Consider the following 23,092-nt stretch of genomic DNA (forward strand, 5'->3'; position numbering starts at 1 on the left):
ATTATGTCTTCTGAAGATGTGCACACATACACACACGAATGCACAGGACGAAAGAGGGGAGGTTAGAGCTCCAACTGCTCCCCCATAGTGCGACTGGGGGCAGGGCTGGGACTGAGGGTGGAGGTTAAGAAGGCTTTTCTGTTGCTCACTCTATCTGAATCCTGTACTGAAGGATATGTACTCGTGTATCAGTTATGCAATTGACAATTTTTCTAAAAGAAAATATTAGAAAGCTCTCCCATCTTGGAGGAGAAACTAACTTTGGCAATTGTAGTTGCTCATCTGAAACCTATCTGGATGCGCCTTCCCTCCAAGACTGCAGGGCAGATTCCCAGAGTCAGCCCGCCTGGGAGAGGCTCTGACAGTTATGTCAGTTTTAACCACACACCAGGTACCGAGCACTGCAGGCACGGTCTCCGTTAGGTATCACAGCAAAGCCCCCTGTGACTGCTCCATTTACAAAAGCTTCAAGAATAGCTTACAAATAAAGAAGGGGGACTTGAACCCAGTGGGGCCTCAGACCCTTACTCTCAACCACTGGCTACAAAAATATTCAATAAATGTCACTTCGAGGCACTGTATCCACCAAATAATTCATATATTGTTAGCATTTAAGATGAAAACAACCACAACATTCTGCCTCTACCAAGCAAAGCCTAAAGAGCTTGTGAAGGAGGAGCAAGAGGCCACACAGTGTTTCCCAAAGAGGCTGTGGTAGAGCCCGTCCTGAAAGCCACTCTAAGAACAAACGCACTGCAGGGTCATGGAAGTGTAGGACCACTGGCTGAGACTGCTCCTCTCAGAGAATTTCTGTGCACGTCACCTGCACAAAGGCTCTGAAGATGCCCATGATATTTATCCCTGCTTGCTGCACCTCATTCCATCCAGCATTTCTCACGCTTACTTGAGCAAGCCTCCTGGGGAATTCCACTTAGCATTGCAGTGTCCACTTCAGGAATCAATCAAGGAAATTGAGGAGAAGGCCAGCAATCTGCTTAAAGTCTCATGGGATCTCCATTTCCACAAAAATAAGCATCCTCATCACTCAAATAATAAAATGTTGGTTTCGTATCTAATACAAAAGTGACATTGACACTGATGTAAAACATAGATGCTAACTGTTAAAGTAGAGTTAAAAATCATCTTTCACTAAGCGTGATTCAGAATGCACCCTGATGGAAGAAATCATAAAAGTTCTATGCTACAATAAATAAATAACCATAGAATTAAAAAGCTCTGGAGAAATATTTTCAATAATTATGACAGTGGATTTACGACAGGTAAAATGTAGGTGAGTGTTGACAAGAGGCATATTAATGCCACAGATGGTACAACAAAGAGTATGATAAGCAATTTACAGAAAACATATTTGGTCAACAAATATTCCCCGTAGGGCCGGGCACAGTGGATCATGCCTATAATCCCAGCACTTTGGGAGGCCGAGGCAAGAGGATTGCTTGGGCCCAGGAGTTTGTGACTAGCCTGGGCAACATAGTGAGAGCCCATCTCTACAAAAAGAAAAAAAAAGAAAAATCCCACACCAACCCCCCCCCAAACATTCTTCAGGTATTATTATATGTAATAACTGAAGAGCAAGACCGAAGAGCAACTGTTAGACAAGAAGGAGAAGATGGAAGATTCCAAAATAAAAAGAAAGAAAAATGGAACTATGAGATTACTTGGTGTATCTGACACTGTAGAAAATTGTGTCAATAGGGCTTTCATCTTTATGTCAGAAAGTTGGGACAGAAACGATGATAGGCACAGTGCAAACTAAGAAACCACAGAAACAAAGCAAGGGTTTACCCCAGGAAAAGCAAAAAGGGGTACAAGAAAAAAACTGAAATGATATACCTTGCTTTAGCAGTAAACTATATTTATATAACCATAATAAAGCAAACCAAATAACTTCTTAAACGAATGAGAGAATAATTATCCTGGGATGGTGTGAGAAGGAGTGGAAGGTGACAGTGGTCTAAAACTCCCAAGTCCTGAATTCTCAGTGTCAACAAACACTGTTTAAAATTAGTACACCAAGAAACTTTGAAAATATGCCAATCACAAGGAAATAATGAGAATTCTAGAGGAAATAACTCAAAGCAGTACCAAAAGATGGGCAGAATGAAAAGAGGAACTCATTACAAATTAAAATTAAACAAAAAGAGAAATCAACTTAAGTCACACCAAAACATTTTCATGTCAACTCAACAGGAACTGATAGATGTAATATTAATAAACTACCAGGCTGACCAAAGTAAAATAAAGATTTACCAGTTAAGACAGACCAATGAAGGAGGGAAATGAAAGGTCGTATGTTGAACATTCAAATGCTACTTATAATCAGACAGAGTATACTTAAGTAAAGCAATATTTAAACTGTGGATTTCCCTAAATCTCTGCCATGAGCCCTCCTCCTGTTGAGTTTACATTCTCTCCCCAGTTCACAGTATTCAGGTTGAGAGCCTCCCTCACCCTGTTCGGTAGACCTGCAGCTTGCCTGCAAGGTTTTCACTCGGGTCAAGACATCTCCCACTCTGCATCCCAGGCTAGAGGCCCACTGTATCCTCACACCTATACTCCTTTCCAGCACTCCAGGACAGCAGTGACTGGAAGCGCCTCTCCAGCCCAGAGCCAGGATCCCAGTTTCAGTGCTAGATACCTCTGAGTAGAGGACCAGAAAGCTCACAGTACTCCTCAGTAATCCAGTCATCATCAACATTCTTAACTGTCTTCACTTGCTCCACCACCGTCTGCCTTTGGCCAGCTGCCAGAAGTCAATATGTGGTTTCCCAGAAAGAAAAGAATCAAGCGAGCCATTTGGATTTGTTAAACGTATTATAACATAAACAAAATATTCTTTCTTTGGGTATCTTTGACCTTGGCTAAATTCAACTGTCTTTAAGATTCCAGTATAACCACCTTTTAAGAGACATAGGGCAAAACGTACACAATTGATTCATAAAGACAAAAAACAAACAAACAAAAAAACAAAACCTCAAATTGATACAAGTTAATATTTGGTCAGATAAAATTATAAGCAAACCAAAAATGTCCCTGATAACATCATATCAAAATGAATGAGCTTTCCTAAAATCCAATCAGACTAGTTCTTAAAACATCTTCCCACAATCCCTCAGTGGAAAACCCTTTTTCCCTAGTGTTCAAATCCATCCTGTTCAAATCTAAGTAGAAGAGGAAGGTGATAAGACACAAATCAGGCAATTTGATTACAATCTCTCATTAGGACTCTGCCTTCTGATTTTAGTTGCTTTAGAAGAAAAAGTAATGCTCAGCGTGTAGGCTTTTAAAACAAATTCTTCCCCAAAGGCCTAAATTCCTGTTGTTGTTACTGTTTTCTCCACTCAGTTACAGATAAACCAATCCAGAAGTAGGGGAAAATGTTAAAACCAGCAAAGCAAGAGTAGAAAAGTCAGGGGGTAGCTGGAAAAAAATCTATACAGGAAAAATTGAGAAAGTAAAAATCAGCCATCACGTAGGCTTAGATAACTGACACAAACCCAGCTGGTTGCAAAGTTAACAGGAAATAATATTTCTTCCATGGACAGGCTACAGTTGTAAAGGGTGACAGTAACCCCTCCTGTAAGTAACTTCTCTCTTTCTCTAAAATCGTAGACTGTCAGAAACTCTGCTGTTTGAAATCATATTACAAAGATGAGACATCCCCTCTTACTTGAAGGACCTCTATTTTGATCGATATGATTGAAAATTCAGTAAAATCTTGCTATTTTAGACTCCCTAAAGAGAGAGGAACTGCCCTTCTAATTACTGGAAAGTGTGAAGTATTGAGCAATATAAATGCACTTTGCTTTCAAAAGCAAACCATATTTCAGTGGAGTCTAATACAGACTCAGTCCCTCAGCTTCAGCTCTAAAAGTTCTGAAAACGAGACTTTTTTTTTTTGGTAAGTTTTAGAGAAGTTCTTGTAGTGATAACATCTGCTCTAAACGGACACACAGCTATTTATAGTCTTCATTCCACTTAGTGAGAATTCATGTTCTTAAATGTAAAAGTGCAGAAATATTAATGCATGGAATTCCAGGATTCTCTGCAGACAATATTGGAATGGCATGTAACCGGCAGGGTCAACATGTATGTTTACCTTCCTAAATTCTAAGCAATGTCTTTCTCAATTCTGAAATTTAGATTCTAAATTTTAATTCCAAATTCTGAAAAAGCTTGAATTCCAAAATACACCTTGGCACAAGCATATTGGATTATAACCATGGGCAAACAATGTGCTAAATAAGTGAAGTTCTACTAAGAAGTCTTCCGTTAAAAAAAGCAGAGAGATTAGACCCACATTTAGAATATCAAATAGGGGCCGAACAAAGATCAGGGTGATTCATTTCTAAAGTTCAAATCTAGCAATAAAATAACATTTCCACCAATTTCATCTCTCAGGAAAGATAAAGACCTAAAGTATACACCCCATTTTTATCCTAGCTTAAAACTTTCTAGTTATTAAGACTACTATAAAATCCTATTTTATATTTCACTTCAAATACAGAGGCTTTTTAAAAAATCTTCCCACAATCCCTCAGTGGAAAAATCTCTTTTCTCCTAGTGTTCAAATTCAACCTGTTCAAATCCAAGATAGAAGAGTAAGAGGATGAGACATAAATCAAGTAATTTGATTATAATCTCTCATTCAAATACACTTTAAAGTGCACTTCAAATACAGGGGATAACACAAATCAATTTCTGTTTTAATGCAAGATTTTTCTAAATACGTCAAAACAAACGTGCCATTCAGATAGAACAAAATGATTTGATAAAATAATTTCAACTGACAAAGATTTCTCACTTAAAACACGTAATAATTTACATATACTTAAGCCTTTTTGAGCAAATAGAATTCTATCTACGCACTGCTTGGACTTTCATTGGGGAGAAGGAGGACATCAATGTATTTAGTTGCATTTAATTAAAATGCTGCCTCTGTAAAGGCAATGAATTGTCCCTACTAAGACAAAGAAGTCAGATGCTAGAATCAATTCCATTTCTTCCAGGAACTCTCAAGGATTAAACGGTTCTTTTTTTTTTTTTTTTTTTTTTTCATATGAAAGATCCAGAATGGTGGACACATCTTCAACCTCATTTTTTCTCTTTCCGTTTTTTTACTACACGCTGCAATGCTTTGAAGGTTTTTAAAAAGAAGAGGAGGAGGAGGAGGAGGAGGGGAGGAGAAGAAGAAAAGAAAAAGAACAGTAAAAAGTCTTCCAGTCAACAGTTCTACTTGAGTTCAACTGAATCTTTGGTAAGTCAGGCAAAACTCATAAAATATTTTGCAATACTGTTTCCAACATAAAAAGAGTCAAACTCTCACTTCTCCAATCGTCTTTCTAGTCCTTGAACATTCAAACAAGAGAATGGATTGCATTTTTATAGTTTTAGGTGGGCTTAAGCTTTTGGAGCCATATTGCCAAAACAAACCAACAAACAAAAGAAATACCCTTAATTCTTAACTCAAATTTACATTCTACTACATAAAACTTTCTTGCTCTTCGAGTTCACTGGCTAAGTAAATTACTTGACAATGAAAATGTACCCACAAGAGTAATTATGCTAAATGTTAGTAGTGGTTCAGAAAGTTTGGTGTTTGAATGCAACTGCTGTTTCTTTCTGTAGTAGAAGATTTGTCTAAGCTTATAAGACGTCTGGGACATTTCTACTTTGAGTAACTTTGATAAACACTGCGGCGTTTTCCAGTGGATTCGTGTAAATGGCCAGACGAACATGTTCTAGCTCCAAGATCGAATTCCTAGCGCTGTCCCCGAGCCCAGTCTCGCGTCTCCCGAGGGCCGGGCCGCGACCGCACTTTCCGCGCTCCCTGGTGGCCTGGCCGCCCTGGGGTGCCCGGGTCACCTTCCGTACCCTCTGACCTCTGTCCCCTCCGCCCAGGCCCGAGCCCCTCTCTCCCGGCGCAGCTTCTGGATCCCGAGCGCCGGCAGGTTCAGGAGCGAAGCTGGCGGAACCCACCTGTATTTATTCACATGGTTTAACACTTTCACCTCCGCCGGTGAAGGCCCTGCGGGCACCGACCCGGTGTGACTGGGCACACAAGAAAGGCAGAACAAGAAAAGGCATGAACGCCGCGCGTCGTCCCCCGTAACCTCCTCTCCTCACCAGAAAGTCCCGACCGGAGAGGGGACGCGGCCACACCTACCTGCGCCAGGTGAGGCGAGGGCGGGCTCAGCGCGGGGCCCCCAGCTCCTCCTCGCTCTCCCGCCGCCGGGGTGGCCTCAGCCGCCGGGCCCGCGGCGCTTCCTCATTTTCGGCAACTTCCTTAACGCGCCCGGGCAGGCGCCCCGCACTTCCTCCCGGTGTCGCGCCCCGCCGCGCCGGCCCGCCCTGCTGACCGCGCCCATGCGCCGGGAGCTGGGCGGGCACGGGCTGGAGCGCCGGGCGAGGCCCGCGGAATCGGCCCAGGCGGCGGCGGGAGCAGAGGAGCCCAGGCGGGGCGCGGCGCTCTCCTCCCTCAGGGTAAGGGCCCTTCGTAGGCAGAGAAGGTGGGACTGCCCGGCACATGGACCGCATCGGTCCCCCTCCTCCCCGCCAGCGCGGTGGCTTCTGTGACTGCCCAGGACCCACTCAGCGGCCCTCTCCTTTTGCTGTGCGGTGCTGGGGAAGAGACTCCACCGCATGGCATATTCCCTGGAGGGTGTATCTGGGTCACCAAGCCAACAAGCTCCAAGCTACAGTGCTGGAGCACACGAGAGGCCTGGGCAGTGCTGAGAGGGACTGTGTAGGTGAACACCAGACTTCATGGCGCACTAGTGGGCAATGGGGCACGCTGCTTCTGAAGGCTTCAATTATTACAAAAGTCTTTGCTTCCTTCTTTCCACGACGGCTCTGACGTCTACAACCAAATACATTAAACTTACAGTCCTAAAAATGGTTTTGAGATACCTGCCTGATACGGTTCTCCCAACCCATCTGCCTTTTCCTGTTGGACATTCCTCTTTAAAATGTTCCCACAAAACGGTATCCAGACCTTCTTGATAACACTGGTTGGCAGTACCTGTTTTAAAAAGCTTTACCCTAAGCCAAAATGCAAGAAGAAAATAAAATTATATATATAGTGCTGGATAGTAATTGCCATGAAGAAAATAGAGGGATGGGACTATTTACACTTATTGGAGCCCTTGGCTTTTTCTGCTTCCAGTGTTATTGGATTTTCATTCATTTTTGCCATTATTTTTTCTAAACCTGTTAAAAGAAAACTTCAGTCGAATTAAATTTAAAGCAGTTTAATTGAGCAATGAATGATTGGGGCAGCTTCCAGAATCACAGGGGATTCAGAGACTCCAGGGATGCCTCATGGTCAGAACAAATTTATAGATAAAAAAGGGGAATGTATGAAGAGAAATCGGAAGTGAGGTCGAGAAACAGCTGGATTGGTTACAGGTTGGCTTTTGCATTATTTGAACACAGTTTGAACATTCAACAGTGCATGAGTGGTTGAAGTATGGCCGCTGGGGTTGGCCAAGACTCAGCTATTGTTACAGGCACATACTCCTAATTTAGATTTTCAATCTTGTCTGCCTATTAAGCTAGGTTACAGTTCATCCACAAGGACTCAAATATAGAAGTATGGGGTCCTTCTCAGGCCATATTTAGTTTGCTTTAACAATTCCTCTCTTTGGGTCATTTTCTCAGTTTTCAGAAAACGACCAAAACTTTGGTCATTGATGTCACTATCACCATTGTAAATGCACTTATATGGTCTTGACACCCACTGGGAAACAGTAGAATAGTGGGTTTTGCAAGGAGGGAACAAGGAGTGGGTAGAGGGTAACTCCTTATGCTGGAACGTCCTGTTTGTTGGGGAAAAACAAAACCTGGTCTGTTCCAGGCACATTTAGCACAAGCGGCTCCATTTTGGTTCAGTTTGGTCTGCTGGGGCCTAGTGCATGAGCTCAGCCCAAAACAATGGCCTCCCATAATTTTGTTTAATAAAATTTCCCCTTTTTGTTCAGGTTCTCACTTTGGTGAGAGTGTGACCAAAACTTAGGCTTAGCACCTCTCTCAATTTTCATCATTTCAGATTTCTAGTCTCAGCATGTCATTCATAGGTTAGGGTGTCCTAATAGTTGTACATTTCTTTCAACTTTTGTCATTCCAGTTGAAGAGAGACCATTTGGCATTCTAGAGATGGCTATGTGCAAACATTTAAAACCTTTGAGAGAATACAATGCACCAGGGAGACTACTATTTGTGACTACCAGGAGGATAATACCAAGAGTTTAGAGTATGCTCTTTACCCAGGATGCCCATAAACCAAACCACCTAGAATCAAATAGATTAAAGAAAAAGTTAGATAAAGAGTGTACTCACGTAACTAGGTGGTCTTTTCTTTTATCACCTACAACTGAATCTGTATAATACCCGTGTGTTTTTCCATAGACCACAAGTGCCAGTAGTTGCATAGATAGTTCTCTGTTTAGCCAATTCTACTATTTAGCACAACTTTCACAAGAGAATTTAAAATCTGTTGTGTAACCATAGCCTTTACAGTAGAATCTGCTGTAGGGCCTCTCATGAGTGATACATTTCTAATCATTGCCTCTTTTACTTCAAACCATGGAAAAAGGACCTAATGATGCTTTTTTTTTTTTTTCCTTTTTTCTTTTTATCTTGAGATAGAGTCTTACTCTGTCACCCAGGCTGGAGTGCAGTGGTATGGTCTCCACTCACCGCACTCCACCGCCTAGGTTCGAGCAATTCTTCTGCCTTAGCATCCCAAGTAGCTGGGATTACAGGCGCCCACCTCCATGCCCGGCTATTTTTGTATTTTTAGTACAGATGGGGTTTCACCATATTGGCCAGGCTGGTCTTAGACTCCTGACCTCAGGTGATCCACCCACCTCTGCCTCCCAAAGTGCTGGGATTACAGGCATGAGCCATCGTGCCCAGCCAAATGATGCCTTTTAGAAGAGTGAAGGCCTTCTGCCAATGTTCTCTTTGACCCATATGTGGGTTAAGAGAAGTGAATCAATGTTTTATTTCTGACTGATTATGAGGCAATGTATGTGCCATTAAAGTTTCTCACCTGCAAGGGGCCTTCATCGTTTATCTGTCAAAGTATAAGGTTATCCATGTATAAGGTTGGCTGAAAAAAACCTTCACAAATAAAAGTATACTCTATAAGTGCACACAACAGACCCCCTTTTCATTTCTATTATTCATACAGGCATGAACAAGGAAAAACGATTCGAAGGTAAGAGTCTCATGATAGTAGAAGCCTTGATCCATGACCTTGGGGAAAGCTGCTCACATCAAGGATGCCGTCTTCTTCTCAGGAGAAATTTCCCTGGTTAGCTTTACCTTCAAGGTTCCAGTGGGTGTATGGTTTCAAGAGCATGGAGGGACCCTTCTCAGCTGTGACATTATGAACCTGAAGTTAAAGGTCCTGAAGTTTTGCTGTAGTGTGGATGGCAAGGACAGTCTTTCTCTGATGTTCTCAGAAGATCCAATCTTTGAGGTCTAGATTGTGAAAGGATCAACTGTCCTCAGTGAACCATAAAAAGCTTTTTTTTAACCTGGTGAAAATACCCTGCAGCATAATAATCTACTGTTATAACATCAGTCTTCTTGCATGGGAGAGCTTTTATACAACCAAAAAACATGCATTGAAAATGACAATTGAATAGAAATCCCTTTATAAAATGTTTAAATGGCCCATCAGGTAACCAAACATACCTGAGGCTTTAATTGTCTTCCCAGGAATATGGATTTAACACACCGAACATTGGTTATAAACTTTATAAGTCACCATACCAATATATTTAATTGGAATTATTTTATCTTTTCCATGATGAGTCATGGAATGCAGAACTTTTAGTAACAATAAGGACTCTGGAAGGACAAGGCGGCCATCCTGGTTCTCTATGAGTCCATGCTTAACATTGGACTCATGTCCTCTCAAACACCAGTTGTTTCTCCAATTTATGTGCATAGCACTGGTAACTGATGGGTTATCATAGGTAATTTGACTGAGACCATGGAGTTGATTCAAATTGTATATCTAAACAGTTTTAGTATTCACTCATTTAGCATAAAAATCTGGCAAAGTATTTTCTTGGTATTTAACTAATTTTTGTTTTACTTGGGTTAGCAGTTTTATAAACCAATCAGTCTTTTATTAAAGTTTCAGGAATTCTTACCCAGTCCAATTCTTGTGGAATTGGAGAATTCATGTGGAATTCTTACCCATTATATGATATTAAAGTAATTAGAAACTTGTATTTAAGAGTGATTTTCAGGGTCCTTTCCATCCTTTCATGAACCTCCTAAAAGAAACCATATCCTAGGATTTTGCATGCTTGTGAGGTTTCCAGAAACTGCATCAGCATTATGCAATTAACTGTGAAATGATTTTAAAGAGTCATAGTTAAAGACACAATTGACAAGGAAATTTGGTCATTTCTGTGGTCTACAATAACTTAACATATTAATAATTATAATTATGATTGGTAGCATATACTGAGACATACAAGAATTTTAGAAATCCCATACAATTTTGGAACATATTGATCACGCACAGTAAAATATAACCTGAAGAAGGTTAAACATTATCCTTTATTTTGACAATGCTTCCCATGTAACTGAACATGTCAGACAGCCCTGTTTACCTCTTTTGGATGCTTCAGGGACCCTCTGTAGTCTCCCAAAGTTGCAGGTCAGAAGAGACAGTGAAGCTGAAGTTTGATTTTGGGAAGCCTATTAAATATGTTAAAGGTTTAAAACACTTGATATTGTGAAATAGAATTCCAGGTTACCATGTCATTCATTTAGCCAAAATGATGACTCAAAATTTTAAGAAGGCAAAACCTTTACTGTTTGATAGAGGGAAGACTTAGGTTTCCAAACAATCTGTCTCTTATCTTTCCCTTCTTTTTTCAGTAGTTTATTCAAAAGACAAACAAAAATCTGTCATTATCCTTTAATATTATAGGAAAATCATGTTTAAGAGAGAAAGTCAAATTTCACCCCTGCATTAGTGTTCTATTAATGTCAACCCAAATTTTTTGTTTGTTTTTGAGACAGAGTCTCACTCTGTCACTCAGGCTAGAGTACAGTGGTATAATCTCAGCTCACTGCAACCTCTGCCTCCTGGGTTCAAGTGATTCTCCTGCCTCAGCCTCGTGAGTAGCTGAGACTACAGGTGTGTGCCACCATACCTGGCTAATTTTTGTATTTTTAGTAGAGATGGGGTTTTGCCATGTTAGCCAAGCTGGTCTTGAACTCTTGACCTCAGGTGATCCACCTGCCTCAGCCTTCCAAAGTGCGGGGATTACAGGCGTGAGCCACCACACTCATGCCCAATTTTTAATAAAACCTTATAGATAAGTCTATCAATCTTAATCAGTTTGACTACAAGGTGAGGGTCTCATGAACCTTTTATAACTCTTCATATTTTGTGGAAGTAAGCAGATTAGTGCTCCAAGAAAACCTGTTGTGCTTTTATTCTAATGTTCAATTTACAGAAAAACTTAATACCCCTTTAACTTTAGCCAATGTCCCTACAGAATTTCTTTTTACAAGATTAATTTGTCATGAACTTTCCACAACTTGTTCAAACCTTTAGCTTTATCTTACCTAATTTAAAACAGTCCTTTAACCTGATAAACTAGGCAAAAATTTACATTCGTATGCCTTTTTATAATCTTTTACCAAAGACATATTTAACTCTCCTTACACACACTACTGAAAGGACTTTGCTTTCAGTAGTCTCAATCACATGTGATAATGGTAACTCTTAGCAACTTTTACTTTTGGTGCATAAATTCCCTTTCACGAATCTTTTCACGACTTACGCAGACCATCTATGACATGCTTAGACTTTCTGGCTTGTCCTAAACATCCCTCTTTTTAAGTAACCAGTTATTTTACCTTAGAACAATAATTTACCATACAAGATTCTTTCTTCTATAGAATCTCTTTTCTTTGTAACCTTCTTTGCATAGCTAGGGGACATGGCTAATTCCACATGTCTCCAGGCCTTATCTAGAATCTGATGCTCCAAAATAGGTAAACTGAACAATTTTCAAAAGTCAAAGAAGCAGTTATGACTTTAAAGCATTTAGCAAACCTAATATCTGACCTGCATAATTTAGATCATATGTTTATATTTTTCCAATAATCTTTAAAGCTGTTTTTATTTCCCAAAGATTACTAAAGTTATGTGAACTAAAAGACATTACAGTTTTATTTTCTTTCAAAATATTTGATTTAAGTGCTTATTTTCTTTATGCCAATTAATTAGAGCTCTTTTATATAAACATCACACACACAACACATATGTGATTACACACACAGATGGAACAAGGTCCATTAGTTGCAATATTTTTTATCTACCAGTTTCTAAGTTTCTTAATTGGATTACTGGTGTTAGGGTGGAGTCCTTTCTTTTCTTTTTTTTTTTTTTTTTTTTTTTTTGAGATGGAGTCTTGCTCTGTTGATCAGCCTGGAGCACAGTGGCACGATCTTGGCTCACTGCAAGCTCTGCCTCCTGGGTTCATGCCATTCTCCTGCCTCAGCCTCCCGAGGAGCTGGGACTATGGGTGCCTGCCACCACACCCAGCTAATTTTTTGTATTTTTAGTAGAGACAGGGTTTCATCATGTTAACCAGGATGGTCTTGATCTCCTGACCTTGTGATCTGCCTGCCTTGGCCTCCCAAAGTGCTGGGATTACAGGCATGAGCCACTGTGCCCAGCCAGGGTGGAGTCCTTTTAAATATCTTATTATTTGACTTTAGCCACACCAAACTGCCAATATTTTTGGCTTCTTAACTTTACCAAAGGTGACCTCCCAGGTATTTAAGTGCTTATTTTTCTTTATGCCAATTAATTAGAGCTCTTTTATATAAACATCACACACACAACACATATGTGATTACACACACAGATGGAACAAGGTCCATTAGTTGCAATATTTTTTATCTACCAGTTTCTAAGTTTCTTAATTGGATTACTGGTGTTAGGGTGGAGTCCTTTCTTTTTCTTTTTCTGTCTTTTTTTTTTTTTTTTTTTTTTTTTTTTGAGATGGAGTCTTGCTCTGTTGATCAGCCTGGAGCACAGTGGCACGATCTTGGCTCACTGCAAGCTCTGCCTCCTGGGTTCATGCCATTCTCCTGCCTCAGCCTCCCGAGGAGCTGGGACTATGGGTGCCTGCCACCACACCCAGCTAATTTTTTGTATTTTAGTAGAGACAGGGTTTCATCATGTTAACCAGGATGGTCTTGATCTCCTGACCTTGTGATCTGCCTGCCTTGGCCTCCCAAAGTGCTGGGATTACAGGCATGAGCCACTGTGCCCAGCCAGGGTGGAGTCCTTTTAAATATCTTATTATTTGACTTTAGCCACACCAAACTGCCAATATTTTTGGCTTCTTAACTTTACCAAAGGTGACCTCCCAGGTGCTCAGAGAAAGGAAAATTCAGTGCACTTTGTGGAGGGGAAGAGAATAGAATCAATAAACAGTAAAGATAATGCAGACATCAAACCAGAAAGGACTCATTCCCTAAATTGGGAATGAAATCCCAGCTGCCACTGTAAAAGGACAAAACTTTAGCTGCTGAGCTACCACACTGAGCAGTTTCCATTGCCCTTCCCAGGAGTCTAGAGTAGTTAATTTTGAGCAAAGGCTTTTAACTACTCAAGATAATTTTTAAAGCTAACTATGACACAAGCCCTAAAATACCTTTTCCCTGGAAGGTGGAGACCAAGAGAAAGTACTGCCATGTGGTTACAAGATCAAGCTCCCAAAGACATAACTGACCAGTTTGCTGGGCAATCTTGTACAGCAGGCTCATAGGTTTCCCTAGGCCTGCATTATGTCTTAAGGTACCCCTCTTTATGACGGAATGATACAGAAAGACAAATTCATAGCACAAAGTACAAAAGATTTGCTACAGCTTAAGACTAGCCTCAGAATTCTTTTTTGCATTAATCAAAACTTTACAGAGGAGATAAACAGTGGATTTTTTTGTTTCTTTGTTTTTTTTTTTTTGTTTGTTTTTTTTGTTTTTAACCATTCATTCAAATGGTTTGCAGAGAGAGGAGGAGGAGGAGGAGGAGGAGGAGAGAGAGAGAGAGAGAGAGAGAGAGAGGCCAGAAGTCTGCTGATAAGAAATTCTTACCCTTTTGCTGACATACCAGGTTTCTGGGTTCCCTTTCCCTAGTGAGCAGCCCTAGTGACCCAGTTCGACATACCATAGACCTAGGGGCCAAGCTGCAACACAAAAGAAAATTTTTTTCCTTCTTTTAATGGACTTCAGTGCACTGTTATTCATTTGGAACATTCCCCTGTAAGTTATCTTTAGTAACATTTTGCCATTTTTGTAAGACTCACTCTTTCCTGGGCCTAATGTATAAGCTGGGAGGAACTCAGTTTTCCAGGAATTAAGGATCCCATTTTTACCTAAAATATTGGCTTTGCCGTCGGGTTTCCTTGATTACTTTAGCCAATGATTTTTTCCTACATAAGCATGCAAGAAAATGAAACAAAGTGGTAGAACACAAAAATCCCTGTGAATTTCCAAAAGCCAAATTTTATAACCCCTGTAATATTACCATTTACTATCTGTTTCTTTTTGACCCAGTCCTATGTAAGAGGCCTCTAACTGGATCCAAGCCAGTTAATTATCAGATAAAATCCTATCCTAGATCCAGTCCAGTTTCTGCCATGATTTTCAAACCCAGTTTGGAACAGAAATTTGCTCGAAGATACTTGGAGAGCTCAAAACAGAAATCTATGGCACTCCAACATTGGAGAGAGAATTTACTAGGATCCGTAGCTGATCTGAGAGATCAAGGGACACAAGTGGCTCCTGTGGGTACCTTGCTTGTTCACTCAGTGCTTCTGGAGGTTGTTAGAAGCTCTCCTTTGGGCCCCACTTCTGACACCATCTGTTAAAAGAAAAACTTCAGTCGAATTAAATTTAAGGCAGTTTAATTAAGCAACGAATGATTCATGAATTGGGCAGCCCCTAGAATCACAGCAGATTCAGAGACTCCAGGGATGCCTCGTGGTTAGAACATATTTATAGACAAAAAAAGGGAAGGACGTACAGAAATTGGAGGTGAGGTAGAGAAACAACTGGATTGGTTACAGGTTGGCTTTTGCATTATTTGAACACAGTTTGAACACTCAGCAGTGTATGAGTGGTTGAAGTATGGCCACTGGGATTGACCAAGACTCAACTATTATTACTAGCACATACTCCTAAATTAGGTTTTCAATCTTGTCTGCCTATTAAGCTAGGTTACAGTTCATCCACAAGGACTCAAATACAGAATACAGAGTCCTTCTCAGGTCATACTTAGGTTGCTTTAACAAACCTCAATGGAAGATTTTGATAATGGTTATATTTGCTTATCACTGGACTTAATTTTGCTTCAACTACCTGACAAAATAGCCATTATTCCTGAGATGGAGGCTGCAGAATGTCTGTAGGTGGTTTTCGGAGTTGTCAATATTATTGGAGATGAGCACTGGGGGACCAGTGTGTACAAGGGAAACCCAGTCTGCTACAAAGATTGCAGTTTTCTCAGGCTTTTGCCTAATGGAAATGAAGAGGAAGTTCTAGCTCCGTCTCCAACCTCCTCCCTTTACACTGCTGTGGTCCCTTTCCCCTTTGAGTCATCTTCTGCATTACTTAGTATCATGTAGTAATTTTTTTTTTTGAGATGGAGTCTTGCTCTGTCGCCCAGGCTGGAGTGCACTGGCCTGATCTGGGCTCACTGCAAACTCTGCCTCCCTGGTTTACGCCATTCTCCTGCCTCAGCCTCCCAAGTAGCTGCGACTACAGGTGCCTGCCACCACACCTGGCTAATTTTTTGTATTTTTAGTAGAGACAGGGTTTCACCATGTTAGCCAGGATGGTCTTGATCTCCTGACCTCGTGATCCTCCCGCCTTGGCCTCCCAAAGTGCTGGGAGCCACTGCGCCCAGCCTAAAGATGCTTCACATTATGTATCATCAGGGAAATGCAAATGAAGACAGTAAGATATTAGTGTGGCCCAAATCCGGAACACTGACCGCACTGAACACTAGTGAGGATGTGAAGCAATAGAAATACTCATTCATTACTGTTGTGAATGCAAGATGGTACAGCCACTGTGGAAGACAGTTTGGCAGTTTCTTATGAAACTAAACATCCTCTTACAACATGAGTAATTGTAAGAGGATTGTGCTTCTTGGTATTTACCCAGAGTAGTTGGTATTTACCAAAGTAGTACCTAGCAATTGTTCTTCTTGGCATTTACCCAAAGGAGTTGAAACCTTATGTTAACACAAAAACCTGCACACAAATGTCTACGCTAGCTTTATTTACTAAGTTTATTGCCAAAACTTGGACACAAACAAGATGTCATTCAGTAAGTGAATGGATATATAAGCTGTTGTACATCAGTGTAATGCAATATTATTCTACACTAAAATGAAACGCATTAGCAAGTTATGAAAATAAATGGAGGACATCTAAATGCATATTACTAAAGAATGCATATTACTGAAAGAAGCCCTCTGAAAAGGCTACATACTATATAGTTTCAACAGCTGATATTCTGGAAAAAGCAAAACTATCTGGATAGTAAAAAGATCAGTGGCTGCCATGGGCTGGTGGGAAGGGCAGGATGAATAGAAGGAGCACATAAGGTTTCTTAGGGCTGTGAAAGTACTCTGTATGATATTACGATGGTGGACACACAGCATTTTTCATTTGTTAAATGCCATACAATATACAACACCAAGAGGGAACCTCAATGTAAACTTTGGGCTTTGGATGATTATGATGTGTCAAAGTAGGTTCATCAGTTGTAACAAATGTACCAGTCTGGTGGGGGCTGTTGATAAAGGGGAAGGCTGTGCATGTGTGGGGTTAGTGGGTATACGGAAAACCTCTGTACCTGTCTCTCATTTTTACTGTGAACCTAAAACTGCTCTACAAAATAGTGTTTAATGTAAAAAACAGTTTTTTTGGTAACAGTGGCAACTATTCCTAATAGGCAGTCCCTTAAATGAATAAAAGTACAAAGGAAATAGAAACATCCCAAATTCCAGACATAAACATCATTAACATTCGGTGACCATTACAAAATTACCTTTCTATATATACACATGGCAATAGATATAAAAATGGGCATCATTTTAAATATAATACATATGTTATACATTTTATCCATTTTAAATATGATACTTAATTCTACTTAAATTTAACAGAATAAAAAATTCTGAAATGGGGTCTAAAGAATTGCTGATTTTATAGAAATGATTCTTTGCCACAAATGTATCACTTCTGGAATGATCCCACTTTGATTAAAGGAAAAAAATGACAATAGTAAGCAGTTTTAGTCATTTCTTCTAAACCATGAGCTTTAATTTCAGACAGTATCAGTAACTCTGCTATGATACATGAACCAATTACCTCTCTCACTCCACTTCACCTCAGCTCACCTCTCACATTTTTCTAGTTATGTGAGTTTTACATAGTTAAGTTTAAAAATTTTGATTTTTTTGTAACCATAAACCCTCAGTGGTCTCTTCTTAGTTCTCCATTTAAAAGGATGCCATATGCACCTCCAGACCTTTCTACCACCACATCTCATTCCTACTTTCTTTATTGATTAGCTGGATGGACTCTGTGAAGACGTGATCCCACCTACTGCATCTATCAATGCTCTCCACTTTCAGGATGTTATTCTGTTGCTGTTGTATTGCAGTGACATCAAGGTGGGTACATTGTGTCTCCATCCTACTTCCCTTTGGCCTAGACTTGGTAGATTTTCCTCCCTTGCCCTTTTGGCATTGAATGTTGTTTTGGAGAAATGTGAGAACAGCCAGTCCTTTGCCCTCTTTTAGGTGATTTGCTCTTCTTTCCAGGTTGCTAAAGGAACCTTTCTTAAACTGAGATATTAAGAAACTTGACAAGGATATATACTGATACAGATCAACCAGCATCTTTTATTTCTTTTTTTTTGAGATGGAGTTTCACTCTTGTTGCCCAGGCTGGAGTGCAATGGCACGATCTTGGCTCACTGCAACCTACATCTCCCAGATTCAAGTGATTCTCCTGCCTCAGCCTCCTGAGTAACTGGGATTACAGGCGTGCACCACCACACCTGGCTATTTTTTGTATTTTTAGTAGAGACAGGGTTTCTCCATGTTGGCCAGGCTGGTCTCGAACTCCTGACCTCAGGTGATCCTCTTGCCTTGGCCTCCCAAAGTGATGGCATGAGCCACCGTACCTGGTCATCTTTTATTTCTTAACCACAATGCACCCTTTAATTGGCAGATTTAGATCTTCATTCAAATAATTTTTTCTTGTGTGATTTTTAAACACCTTTTTATTTGTTAGATTCTTCTCTTCAAGGATATTAATTAATTTTTTGTCATCAATGTCTATTATCTTTTCTCTGATTGTAGTAATCTATTATTTTTCTTCCTGGTTCACAGTGATTTTCTCTCTCTCCCTTTCTTTTTTTTCAGTAACTAAATTGTTTAGCTAGGTCTGCTTCATTTCTTGTTATTTATAATTTACCTGTAGGTAGGTTTATTGGTCCTCAAATTATTTCTTTATCTCTGGATCTCTCTATCTTGCTCTTTTTAGTTATTTTCTCTTGGTTATTCAATTGATTCTTGAGTTTTTTTTAAAAAAATTGAATTCAGGTTCTTATCAAATTTTGTAGCCTGTGAACTTAAAAATTCTTTCAGACTGGATTTTATTTTTAACTAGTGCATGTTATTGTCTTTTAAGGTTTGCATAGCTGCAAGTTCATTGGTTTTATCTTGTCCACACTTGGCAGCTTTTTTCAGACTTTCACTTTGCTCTGCCCCTTTGTGTAAGGCAGCTCCTAAATCCTTATGTCAGATCCTTTTCTTACCCGTTTTCTGGATTACCTTTGATGGCTTAATATTCCTTTTGAGCTTGATTTTCTATAGCCTTTGTGCGTGGGAATGGTGGGGGTGGGCTTAGCTGGAGTCCTGTTGCACAAACTGGGCTCCTCCCTCCAGTGTGGGACTGTGAGGAACATGCAGGCTTCAGACTTCATTGAGGGAGGGAGAAGGCTGAGCTTATCTTGTCCATCTTGGGGCGGGTAAGTTTCAGCTCATTCCCCCAATTAATGTGGGTGCTTGGAGTCCTCACACTCTGACAAAATCATGCCACATTGCTGCCATTTCCTTTTGCACTAATCTCCACTGCAGCCATTTTCACTACCCCACAGTCAAAATGAGAAAACTAAGGATAAACAATGGCCCTTTCTTCTTCTCTCAAGATTTGAGTGAGAATTGTCAGGATTTTGTAGACGCACAAGGTATGGTTTCTGGGAGGTTGGAGTGTGGCCTCATTGTGATACTCTTCAACTTCTGGTTTTTATATGAGCAAGCGCTTTTCAAAGTGCGTTTTGTTAAGTGGTTCTCTTTTTCTTGTTTGGTTACTACTTGTAACTTTAGCGTTTTTGTTTCTTCCCTCTTCCCTTTTTTCTTGAGGTAGAAAGATGAGAAAAGTAAGGATTCTTTTCTTCTAGATAGCGAGGCCTTGATATTCTGTAAATGTTTCACTATGTTCTTTCAGAATATAATGCCCCACATGTTTTTTACTATAGGATATACATTGTACTTTTTTTTTTTTGAGACAGGGTCTTACTCTGTCACTCAGACTGGAGTACAGTGGCGCAATCACAGCTCACTGCAGCCTTGGCTTCCCCAGCTCAAGTGGTTCTCCCACCTCAGCCTCCCGAGTAACTGGGACTTTTTGCATTTTTAGTAGAGATGGGGTTTTACCACATTGCCAGGCTGGTCTCAAATTCCTGGACTCATGTGATTGCACATTTTAATATTTATGATATAAGTTCCTCATTTTTGTCTCTTCCAAATTAAAAAAATACACAAGTTACACATGATATATCTGTTAAGGTGCTTTAGGTTGCAAGGAAAAGAATAACCAACTCCACATATTGAAATAATAAACTTGTATTGACACACAAAGGAGAATATTGCATAGTTAGGACAACATCAGATGTATTTTTATGCATATTACATTAAACTGAGATAAAATTCATTATTTTCATATGTAGGTATACCTTTAAACAAAAAATAACAACCCTATTGTGTCCTATGACGGGAAGTTCATTTTGATAGATGAGCATGATGGAGGTGAGTGGCTTATCTCAGTGATTTTCACCTTCTGATCACATTCGTCCAGCTGCCGAAATGACACAGGATATAGCCAGAGGAACAACTTCCTTCTGCTGGTATTCCCTAGCCAATTCAACCAGATATAAAAGTGACTTTTCACTTACCAATAGTAAACTTCCTCATTTTTCTTTTGTCAGTGCTCTTTTGAACAAGCAAAAGAGAAAGGTTACTTAAAGACCAAGGATAGTGTCTGAAGTGTGATCACATGTGTTTAAACCCAGTGGTAGGTGCACTGGCCATGGGTCAGGAAGCACGGGCCATAGTAGTCTCAGCTCTGCTACTTTTGTAGGTGTGCAGCTCAGAGCAAGTCAAATTTCCTCTGTGTACCTGATTCCTTATTTTTTTGTGAAATTCAAGGCAGCAAACAATTCAATTCAATAATTGAATTAGGGTCCTTTACTTGGCAGACGTGACCCAAGCCACTGGAGATTCAAAAGGATGGAAAAAACTTATGCTCAAAAATAACTCCTCCCTTTCATCTATTTCAGTGGGTAGCTAATCATTTGCTTAACAGATTGCTCTTTTAAAATATAATTATATAATCGGAAGGTAGTTCAGCTGTTATTTTTCACTGTAATGAAAATTAGATGGTTTTCTCGTACCAAGATCTTTTCATTCTTTTCTTTTTTATATTTTCAAAGTGCAGTTCCATTTTTCAGTTTTCAAAAGATATAATTCACATAGTATCCAGCTTACTTGTTGAAGGTATACAATTAAATTGTTTTAAGTGTATTTACAAAGTTGTACAACCATCATCACCATCAATATTAGAACATTTTAAAACACTTTTTTCCTTTTTTGTGAAGAATGGAGTCTCATTATATTGCCTAGGCAGGTCTCAAACTCCTGGGCTCACACTACACTCCTGCCTTTGCATCCTTAAGTGCTAGGATTACAGACGTCAGCCACTGCACCTGGCACAACTTTTTAAAACCACAAAAACCAAACCCCATACCCATATCACTTCTCATGCTTCCCACCCCATACAATCCTTTCCCTCCTTCCCATCCAAGGCCCTAGGAAAACCTCCCATCTACTTTTTGTCTCTGTAGACATGCCTATTCTGGAAATTTCATATCAATTGCATGATATAATATGTGCTCTTTGTGACTGGCTTATTTACTTAGCATAATGTTTTCATTCATGTTATAGCATGCACTAGTATTTTACTTTTTTAGTACCAAGTAATATTCCATTGTATGGCTATGCCACATTTTATTTATCCACTCATCAGTTTCTGCTCTTGGCTACTATAAATAATTTTGCACTAACCATTCCTATACAAATTTTTGTGTGGGTGTGTGTTTTCCTTTTTTCTTGAATATATAACTAGAAGTGGAATTGCTGAGTCATATAGTAAATCTATGTTTGTCATTTTGAGGAACTGATAACTGTTTTCAAAAGTGGCTTCACCATTTTCAGGTTTCCACCAGCAAAATAGGAGGGTTCCAATTTTTCCACATCTTTGCCAACTCTTGATATTGTCTGTCATTTTGACTATAGCCATCCTAGTGGGTGTGAAGAGGCATCTCATGATTTCCATTTTCATTTCATTTATGACTAACAATGCTGAGAATCTTTTCATGTGCTTCTTTGTCATTTGTATATTTTTGGAGAAGTGTATCTTCAGAACATTTGCCCACTTTTCACTTAAGTCACTTATCTTTGTATCATTAAGTTGTAAGAGTTCTTTACATATTTCAAATACAAGTCCCTTATTAGATATAGAATTTACCAATATTTTCTCCTATTCTGAGAGTTGTCTTTTCCCTTTTGTGATGGCATCATTCGCAGAATGAAAGTTTTTAATTTTGATGAAGTTCAATTTATCAACTTTTTTCTTTTGTTGTTTATGCTTTTGGTGAAGTATCTAAGAAACTATTACCTAAGGTTGTGAAGATTTACTCCTATGATTTCCTCTAGGAATTTTGTGGTTTTAAATCTTACATTTATGCCCAACATCCACTTTAATTTTTTATACATAATGTGAGGCCAAGATCCAATGTCATTTTTTTGCATGCAGGTTTCCAGTTGTACCAGCTCGACAGTAGTTGTAAAAACAATTATTCTGTCCCAGTTAATTGAACTGACACTCTTTTTGAAAATCAATGTAAAGGTTTATTTCTAGACTTTCAATTCTATTTCATTGATCTGTATATTTATCTTTATAAAACCACCTTTTCAAAAATTATAACATGGGAAATTTATGACAGTGAAAAGTAGCTGATCTAACCAAATTTCATCTTACCATGAGCCTCCAAACTGCCCTTAATCATTCTTGGGTCTGAGCTAAGCTAACCTGGGGAGACATTTAGTTTATAGTTTAAATGACAATAGCCCTTTCCCCAAACTAAACCACCTTTGTAAAGCTTGTTAGCCACCAGGTTAGGAGGATGTGAGGAGCCTGAATTCTGCTAAGGTGTAGGCATACATGATTACCAGCTATTATTTAAAGGTCACAGGTTTTGCAAGTCTCCCAGTTACTCCTGCAAATAACATCACCCTTGCAGAAACTAAGATTGGCTTTTTGAGATACCTTTTTAGGTTTGTGAATTTCTGACAACCAATGGCTTCACCTGGACCCACCAACCCTGCTGACCCCACTGACCCCGCTGACCTCCCTGACCCACCAACCCTACTGGCCAGTCATGTGGCCCCACCCAGAAACAGACTCCCTGGCCTGTCATACTATCTTTGAAAAATCCTACCCTCCAAATTTTCTGAGATTGATTTGAGTAGTAACTTCATCTCTCATGTGGTGTGGCTGGCCTTGTGTCAATTAAACTCTTTTTTTATTGTGATGGTATGGTCTCAGTAAATTGGTTTTGCCTGTGCAGTAAGCAGGACGAATCCATCAAGTATTTACAA

At 39.7% G+C, this 23,092-nt stretch overlaps 2 protein-coding genes across 5 annotated transcripts in view; one reads left to right on the plus strand and one right to left on the minus strand.

Moving 5' to 3' along the window:
• LOC108538610 (tyrosine-protein kinase SYK) overlaps positions 1-6,302 on the minus strand; it is a 67,864-nt gene extending 61,562 nt beyond the window's left edge. The window contains exon 1 of one of the 2 annotated variants that reach the window (XM_017886785.1): positions 6,188-6,302. The gene's annotated coding sequence lies outside the window, so the exon portion shown is untranslated. The other variant, XM_017886787.1, reaches the window with a different exon arrangement.
• A 113-nt stretch (positions 6,303-6,415) lies between these two features.
• The window catches only part of DIRAS2 (DIRAS family GTPase 2), a 158,741-nt gene continuing 142,064 nt past the window's right edge, over positions 6,416-23,092 (plus strand). For 2 of the 3 annotated variants that reach the window (XR_001888131.1, XM_017886789.1), the window contains exons 1-2: positions 6,417-6,504; positions 17,657-17,758. The gene's annotated coding sequence lies outside the window, so the exon portion shown is untranslated. Of the gene's footprint in view, positions 6,505-9,214; positions 9,242-17,656; positions 17,759-23,092 lie in introns of all 3 variants that reach the window. The other variant, XM_017886790.1, reaches the window with a different exon arrangement.

The sequence above is a fragment of the Rhinopithecus bieti genome, unplaced genomic scaffold (genome assembly GCF_001698545.2).
Source record: "Rhinopithecus bieti isolate Rb0 unplaced genomic scaffold, ASM169854v2 scaffold_16180, whole genome shotgun sequence".
Classification (NCBI taxonomy): domain Eukaryota; kingdom Metazoa; phylum Chordata; class Mammalia; order Primates; family Cercopithecidae; genus Rhinopithecus; species Rhinopithecus bieti.